Here is a 9,474-nt window from a genome sequence, read left to right as displayed (position 1 = left end):
TTTTGAGATAGAGTCTTGCTCTGTCACCCAGGCTGGAGTGGAGTGGCCAAATCTTGGCTCACTGCAACCTCTGCCTCCTGGATTCCAGCGATTCTCCTGCCTCAGCCTCCTGACTAGCTGGGACTACAGGCATGTGCCACCACACTTGACTAATTTTTATATTTTTAGTGGAGACAGGGTTTCACCATGTTGGTCAGGATGATCTCTATCTCTTGACCTCATGATCCTCCTGCCTCGGCTTCCCAAAGTGCTGGGATCACAGGCATGAGCCACCACTCCCAGATGATTCCACTATTCTTAACCTCAAGATTACAGTTTAGATGAGAAATGAGTGTTGGAAGGAAGGGCATCAATCAAGTAAGAGGATTGTATCTTGATTTAGTATTTGTTAATTAAATACAATCGGATCAGTCTTTTTCCTATTGCAGAGGTACAGGACTCTCTCCTATAAAGCCATTGAAAAAAGAAAAAAAAAAAAAAATCCCCCAACCAGTTTTTTTGGTAGCTACTATAGTGGAAGCAATTTTTTTTTTTTTTTTTTTTTTGAGATGATGGAGTCTAGCTTTTTCACCCAGGTTGGAGTGCAGTAGTGAGACCTCGGCTCACTGTAACCTTTGCCCTCCAGGTTCAAGAGATTCTCCTACCTCAGCCTCCTGAGTATCTGGGACTATAGGCGTTCACTACCACATCCAGCTATTTTTTGCATTTTTGGTGGAGACAGGGTATTACCATGTTGGCCAGATTTGTCTTTAATTCCTGACCTCAGTTTATCTGCCAGCTTTGGCCTCCCAAAGTGCTGGGATTACAGGTAAGATCCACTGCGCCCGGCTGGAAGCAAATTTTTTAAGCATTCACAAGCCCTTAAAGTTGTAGTTCACTTCTATTTTAAAGAATGAAGAAATAATAACTTTTGGAAACAATTAAGGTTTTTAAATCTTTACTTCTTAAGGTAATCATTAATCAAAGAAGAAATCTCTGTACATGCAGAGTTGAATGAGGAACGCCATTTCCACTTCAATCAGCCGTTCATCACAGGTTTGCATTGTTTGGAGAGGCACAGACTTGGGGAGATCATATCAGTAAGAATTCTGTCTGTGGGAAGTAAGAATTTTGATGAAATTTAGAACTCTGGTCCACGGAGCTGTTTTTGGTGATTTCTTAACGCTCTGATGGTATGCTGTCACCAGATGCATCATTATTTTGAAACTAAAAAAAATGTGAGAAGGCCTGGGAAAATCTTGTGGGCTGGAAACTGCTGGTGGAAGAGTAGGGCTAGCTGTTAAAACTCATTTGCTGGAAAAGATCATCATTGTCTTTCTTCTTTACTTTCAATCATTGAAAATATTATTCTCTACGTGCCATTAAGTGCCAGTCTATTTTTTTTAAAAAAGAAACAATAACAACAATTTCTAAACACTCAAAACACACTTCAACATGCTATTTTAGGAGAAATATACATGAGCAATGGTTTTGAGCAAAATCCATTTTTAATCCAGATTATACATTCAGCAGCAATTTAAGGGTGTTTGCTTTGATCGCCTCACTCAACTCTCCAGCACGCCCTTAGACTTTTCGGCAGTTCTGATGCGAGTGTACGCTTTCCATTGTCTTCTTTATGGATTTAATCTTATAATTTGAGGTTTGAGGCTGATTATCCAGCTCTTTATACAGCAGTACTATTTTTCTTTCTCTGCTCAACACGTCGCAGAGAACTGAGTGTCAGGTTTCTATCTCATATGCTCTACAATTCTGTGTTCTGGTGTGATGCCGGCAAAACTGCTATAATTTGAGACAAATAGTCATCTTTCCAAGTCTCATAAAATAAATGCTTATAATTTATATGAATTAAAATGCAAATATTGAAATGCTTTAGAATAGCACATGGTTACCTTTCAGCAATTTCAAAGACATGCAGAATTAGAGAAACGGACCCGACCTCCCTCCAAATCACAGCTACCATTCGGGACCGTGCAGGACTAAGTAGAGTAATTTCTCTCAGGAGAATGGAGAGAGAGAAAACACTCGTCACCCTGTCACCGTGTCTGTTTCTGGTTTCGAAAGGTGGACACAGTGCTCCCCAGGCCACGCACGCTTGTTCACGTGTCCTTTCGGTACTGGAAAATAAAACAGCATTTAGGTGGGTATAAGTATCATTCTGTCAGTGGTTGAAGTCTCCACTGTTGATGCCAATTGTGTTTTCCCAAATGTCTTAAAAATCTGTTTAAATAAAAATGTCAAACCCTCATATGATTTCTAAAGCTGCAGGGGGCGTTTGGGGTGATCTGCGTAGCTGGGAACAGCGTCTTAATGATCTCTCCATGCCTCACAAAGCCCAGCACCGTGTTTTGCTCAAAAATTCCGTGTTTAACGCTGGAATAAACGAATGGACCTAGTGTAAGTGACATCCCGAGGTAGGCAGCCCTTCTCTGCGTTCCTGAATATCTCACTAGTCAACCTCAGTCTATTACTGCTTGCCACGAATGTTTCCAAAGCTCCCCCTGATGTTGACCAAAGTTGGTCTGGCTGTAATTTCCACAGATTAATCCCAGTTTGTACATTGGAGGGAGCAGTCTCTTCCCTTTACTACAGGATAACCCTTCTAATATGTTAAGACCGTTATCACATCTTCTCTTAGGCATCTCCAGAATAATATTATTTCCTAATCCCTCCACCACTGCTTGTAAGAAAGAGGAAACTGGGGTGACTGCTCAAGAAACTTGTGTTTGGGTCCTATCATTGAGAATGATCTATATGACCTTTGGTGGGCCACTTAATTGCTCTGGTCATTTATAGATTCATGTATAAGATGGCATATTTACACTTGTCTGTTCTCCTGGTAGTATTCTTTGGGAGACTCAAACCCTCTGCAAATTGTCAGATGTTATGAAAACACAAGACATTATTAGCACAATGAGAAGAGGTTCTAGCCACTTCACCAATCTGGCATCCTTCCCATGGCTGTGCCAATGGTTTGCCATTGTATTCCTTAAAATATGGTGACCAGAATTAAATTAACTCACTGTCCATCCATTATTGGCTTCTTCCAGTAGAAATGAAAGGAAGAGAAAGGAAGAAGTGAACTCACGTTATTTAAAACTTACTTTGTGCCAGACCCTTAATTCTTTCTTTATTTCACTCCTCATACTAACCCTTTGAGGCATGTGCTGTGTAGGTAAGCAAAGAAAACCTTAGAAATTGTAAGTAATTTGCTCATGTCACCAAGATCAGCTTGACTCATCTTCTCTCTACTCTAACATGTTTTCCACAATTTTAATTTTTCCCATAATGAGGACAGTCTACATCTATGTTTGGAACAGTCAGCAACGGCCGCAGTTTCCTTTGGCCAGAGCATAACGCTGACTTGTATTAAGCTTGTAGTAGGCTCAAAACTTTAGGTTTTCCTTTTTATTTGTTCACATATATTTCTATTAATATTTATGCTGTGCTTGTTCGACAGGTCTGGGGGCCTAAGTTCCAGCCATTTTAGAGATCCTTTCTAAACTTGATGTGATCTCACATTATCCACAATCTCTGTTTAATATATTTTTTTTGAGACAGTCTTGCTCTGTCGCCCAGGCTGGAGTGCAGTGGCATGAACTCATCTCACTGCAACCTCCATCTTTTGGGTTCAAGCAATCCTCCCACTTCAGCCTCCCTAGTAGCTGGGATTACAGGCACCTGCTACCATGCCTGGCTAATTTTTGTATTTTCATTAGAAATGGGAGTTCACTGTGTTGGCCAGGCTGGTCTGGAACTCCTGGCCCCAAGTGATCCGCCCTCCCAAAGTGCTGAGGTTATAGGTGTGAACCACTGCGTCTTACCTCAACTTGATCTTTTTTTTTTCTTTGAGAAAAAGCTGCACTCTGGTGCCAGGCTGGAGTGCAGTGGTGCGATCTCAGCTCCCTGCAACTTCTGCCTCCTGGGTTCAAGTGATTCTCTTGCCTCAGCCTCCTGAGTAGCTGGGACTATAGGTGCACGTCACTACGCCAGGCTAATTTTTGTTATTTTTGGTGGAGATGGGATTTCACCATGTTGACCAGGATGCTCTCAATGTCTTGACCTCGTGATCCACCCTCCTTGGTCTCCCAAAGTGCTGGGATTACAGGCGCAAGCCACCATGTCTGTCCTCAACCTGATATGTCAAAGGTGTGAGTTCAACCGTTTCCAATGTGAATACTGTTTTCCCTCTAGGAAAAACTAGGAGCAAAGAGGAAGTTAAGTATCTCCATTTGTTTCATCCCTAAGAAAGAAGACTATCCTTCCTTTGTTCATCACTTCCCTCTATGAATGTGGCCCAGTAAGTCACCCCGCATCTGAGCCTCCTGTAGTTAGTAGGCAGAATAATCGATCACAAAAGTCTCAGGCCCTAATCCCCGGAACCTGTAAATGTTGCTTTACATGGAAAAGGGGACCCTGCAGGTGTGATTGAGTTAAGGATCTTGCGATGGGGAGATTGTCCTGGTGGGGCCTAAATGTAATCACACGTGTCCTTCTAAGAGGGAGGTAGAGGGAAATTTGATACAGATGGAAGAGGAGGAGGTGAGGTGGCCACAGAGGCAGGTTGGAACCATGAGGCCATAAGACAATAGGGGCAGTAGCCACTCAAAGCCAGAAGAGGCAAAAGACAGGCCCATCCCTAAAGCCTGCAGAGGGAGTGCGGCAGCTGTCAACACCTTGATTTCAACCCAGTCATACTGATTGTTGGACTTCTGGGCTCCAGAACTCCGAGCAAAGAAGTTTCAGTTTTTTGTAGCCACCAGACGGTAGGGGGGTAATTTGTTACAGTAGCCGCAGGAAACGAATACACTCCCTTGTGTTATTCTCTGATGCTCCTAAACCTCTTGTACTCTCCTGGGTTGTGCGCTTCTCCTTCCTTTAAATCTATATACATAGTATTTATATTTCCGTAAAGCACATTCCACATGTTGTCTTATAATATCTGAGCTCGCCAGACTGACACCCATACTTCACACTGGCCTCTTGAAATGTTGGCATTTAGAGGTCACAAAACATAAAATATTGTTTGGACAGATACATAATAATTTTCAAAGGTCTTCCTTTTTGGCTTTTCAAATATCGATGGTACAAGAATGCTTACCAGCTACCGATTATTATTTGTTTGGTAAATTAAACTTTTTTGTAGTAGAAGCTCTGCGGATGCCAGTAGACCCAGTGATTTGATAGCTCAGGGGAGATGCTTTTCTGAGAAGGCAGAGGCCCAGGGAGAGCCTCCCCTGCAGCTTAGCCGTCCCTCCAACATCCTGCATAGCTCTGAGGAACCTCACTTAAATCTGCTGCGTTTTTTGAAAAAATAAATAATTAATGCCTTTTTTGAATAACCCAATTGGAACTGGGTAGTTACCCTGGGTGGGTCCCAGTGTAACAGCAACAGAATTCATGTTTACTAATCTCTCTTTTCCTGTCCTGTATTTCTTTTGCCACCTGTCTAATGTTCAAAATAATCAAATCTTAAGAAAAGTTCTTGCATTTTAGAAGGGTCTGAAACAGGTCCCGAATAATTTCTGTGTCTGCTCTGCATAAAAACCATCCTACCTTGAAACTATTGAGAAAAGCAGCCATACCAAAGAATCATTTATTGAGCTCAAGTTTTCTGAATTTTTGCTCTTGTACCATTAGGGCTGTTATCCATATCTGGGTGTGAGGAAGGGGATTTGGGTGGGAAAGGAGAGGGAGTCGCTGAACGGCAAGTGAGTGAGGAGGAAAGGGGGAGAAAGGATGCCGAGGAGAAAGACAGCAGGTTTGACCTAGATTCCCAGCTGCCCAGTCTCTGAATATCAAAACTCATTTAAATGTCGTTGGGGGAGGGGCAGAGACTAGAACTTTGCAAAGCGTGAAGTTCAAGAGTCCGAATACCTGATTCTACTCATTTTCAAAACTGTGTCACCAAATCCTGTCGAGCTCCTAAAGCCCCACCTTCAGATTCTCACGTGCTTGTGTTCAAACTTGGTACGTCTTCTTTCTCCAGTGAGATGAAACTAATGTATTCTGCCACATGCTTCAGAAATACTTAACCTTGTTATTTGATAGCCATGTGTTTTCGTGCGGAGGTAGGAGGAGCTGTTTCGACTCTTTTTCACTGTGAAAGAGATTGACTGTTTGAGCGGAGAGGGTCCCCCGGCAGTTGGGAATGGCCGTTGTAAAGTCACAAATGCGCTGTGGCCCAGCAGGACCCAGGCTGTGCTCACACACCTCCCAGAGACAATCACCCACTAACAGTGTCAATGCCCATTTCACTCTATTTCTGTCCTTCCAGGACTCTTGATGAGTGACATCTAACCTAGTCACAATTTTTAAAGCAAAATAATAGTAGAATCATGTGAGTGCTTTTTTTTTTTTTTTTTTTTTTTTTTTTTTTTTTCTTGTCTCTTTCTCTTGTGTTCTTTAAGGTCGACCGTCTCATTGCACCTTGATATCTTATCTGAGGTTTCAATCACTGTCTAGCTCTTGTATTCTGTGATGCCTGTGGATTTCTTTATTAAGCACCCACTGAGGGGACGGTAAGATATTTAGCCCTGTGACAAGCACAGCATAGGAACTTTGATCCTAGAGGGGGACAAAATACCCTACCCCTGTGGATGGCAAGAACGCTCCCGTGGCAACGTATACCCACCGTGTACTTGACAGCAGACGAGGATTAAATCACTGCTCACACTGCAGATCAAGGGGGCTGTCAACACCGAAAGTCTTCATCAGAGATGCCTTTCAGGAGCCGAATGGAAGGCGAGGGAACTGTACTTTCATGCAGGACTAGGAAGAGGGAGAGGCAAAGGAGGCATTTGCATCTGGTGCAGAATTTAAAATGGTGCCAAAAAACACCCAGGAGTCAAATTAAGCATATTTGAACGCAAGAGTTTTGAAAATCACAGCTAATACAAAAAATCAATAGTGAACAACATGTCAAAATGTTGAAGAAAGACCGGGTTGATATTACTGGTTTTCTCCTTTTTCTCGGGCTCTGTCATGGCCCCACATGGAGCCTGTTAGTGAGGAGGGAGAGGAGATGGAGGAGGGGCTAGTGCATTAGCGATAGTTACCAGGGTATTGGTAGAAGAATGAAACACTCACTTAATTCTATCAGGCAGAGAAGCTTGGCTGAGACAGAGATCCAGGTGAGGGGATGTTAAGAGATAAAAGGTGAACTGGAGAAAGAGATGTGGAAGTCATTTGGAGTGGGATGAGCAGTCATAACCTTAGGGTCTCAACCTAGGAGAACCAACAGACAGGATTTGTCATAGTGGATTACCAAAAACGGTGGGGTGTCCCGTAAGAACACTGTAGCGACAGTGTGTAGGATGGGTTGAAAGGGTAGGGAATGGAAAATAAACATTTCCAAAAGAAGTTATAGACAAAAAGAATGTGCAGACCCAGTCATTTCAACATGGGGACAAAGGAGAAAGAAGGAAGCAAAAAATATTAGACATTCGCCTACCTTCTGGGTGGATATGAGTCTGTACTACCCAGGAGGAGATCTTCAGCAGTAACTGAAGTGAATGAAGGGGGTGGAATAGCACTGAAGGAAGAGGTGGGAGGGCCACATTTGGGGTCTTGGGTGTATATGGGAGATTTGACCCCAAAGAGCTCAAGAGAAGAGGCTCAGAAGTGATGGATGAGAGGTCAATAATTTGGTTTGCCCACTCAGTGTTTCTTTTTTTCTTTTTTTTTTTTGAGATGGACTTTTGCTCTTGGTGCCCACACTGGAGTGCAATGGTGTGATCTCTGCTCACCACAACCTCCGCCTCCTGGGTTCAAGCGATTCTCCTGCCTCAGCCTCCCGAGTTGCTGGGATTACAAGCATGCGCCACCATGCTCAGCAAATTTTTTGCACTTTTAGTAGAGACGGGGTTTCTCCATGTTGATCAGGCTGATCTCGAACTCCCGACCTCAGGTGATCCACCTGCCTTGGCCTCCCAAAGTGCTGGGATTACAGGCAGGAGCCACCGCCCCCAGCCTCAGTGTTTCTTAAGTAGGTAGCGCTGTTTATGTTTTGGCATAACACGTGCTTGTCATATGGAACTGTTCCATATAACCCACAGGACAATTTAAGTTCTTGCTCCTATCCTCTCTCCCCACCTCCTCCACCCGCCTTCCAATCACTGGGACAACTGGGAAAGGCTCCACACATACGTAAACAGGATATGGTTTCTGACCCTCCAACCCAGGCCCTTTGAGAACTCCTCCGGGGAGGAAGAGAATCTGCCTTCAGGGAAGAATTGTCCAAGAGATACCAGGAGATAACAGTGATGCAGAAAATCCAAAGGCAAAAAGTTCCCAAGGGAAGGGTAGTCAGCGGTGTCAAATGTAACAAAAAGATCAATAAGGACACCCTCAAAAAACAGAAGACAATTGGGGAGGTGTTTCTCATAACACCTTTGCTTATTTGTGTTGTCCTGTGTGGTCAGTGATAGAACAGCTGTATTTTTTTCAGGGAAGCTCAATTTTTATGCTTTTTTCCCTACACTCATGTTCACACAGTTATACAATCTGAGGATCTACTCTAGTAAAAATGCCGTTATATTTAATACATGTATTATTTGTGTATATGTTCGTATACGTGCGTGTAATATGGGCTAATGCATGAAGAGTGTGGTTTGATAAGCAAAAATGTGATCTCTTTGCTGTTACGCCTCCATCAATGCCACCCGTGGAGCTCTCTGTAGGGTGATGATATGCAAAGTTTCCTTTTACTTTTTTTCTAAATGTAAAGAATATTTTTGGGTGCGTGTGGAAATAAAAGGGCAACACAATCATTTAGAAATGAATCTGTCGAAATATAAATAGTAATTTTGTAATTAAATATAATTGGGAGACTGATCCTGTTTGCTTCCTTATCAGTCAGGCTCCTTCAGAGGTGTTTGAGCATTTGACCCGCATTTCTTTGTATCTGTAGTTTTTATCCTTGAACTTGCAGAAGGGTTTTGGTTATGGCTTCCTCTTTTAGAGTATTCTTTCTTGGAAGTGAAATGGAGGGGGTAATTTTTATGTATCATTTTCCATTCTGTTTAGTCTGGTCTTGCAGTTGGATACTTAATTTGGCATATGGTCTTTGGAATGATCATGGTTGTCCATTTTCCACTGAATTCTGTTGGTTTTACTGAATCGAATTAAATAAAAATTTTGTGAATTTCTACTTAGTGTTCTACAAAAGTTTTTTCCTAAAATGTTGGTTTTGGAGGATTGCGTTACTGCTTTAGTTCTAGCCACCATGTTCTCTCCAGATTGCAAAACACACTACGGAATAACATTTTCAAACACAAAATACAACCCTTAAAGTTTCTTAATTCCTCTTTCTGAATCTCATATTGTCAACAGAGGTCTTTTTTCCCTCTTATAATGTTCAAAATGATCTGCCCTTTTATGAATGCCTTGAGACTATCACACAAAGCTAACGGTGAGGGAGCAGATGCCTCATTCAATTCCAAATAGAAGGAAATCTGTTGTCTCAAATAATCCCTA

The sequence above is a fragment of the Cebus imitator genome, unplaced genomic scaffold, assembly GCF_001604975.1.
Source record: "Cebus imitator isolate Cc_AM_T3 unplaced genomic scaffold, Cebus_imitator-1.0 Scaffold75, whole genome shotgun sequence".
NCBI lineage: Eukaryota > Metazoa > Chordata > Mammalia > Primates > Cebidae > Cebus > Cebus imitator.
The sequence above is the reverse complement of the archived record's forward strand: the minus strand, read 5'-3'. Positions refer to the sequence as shown.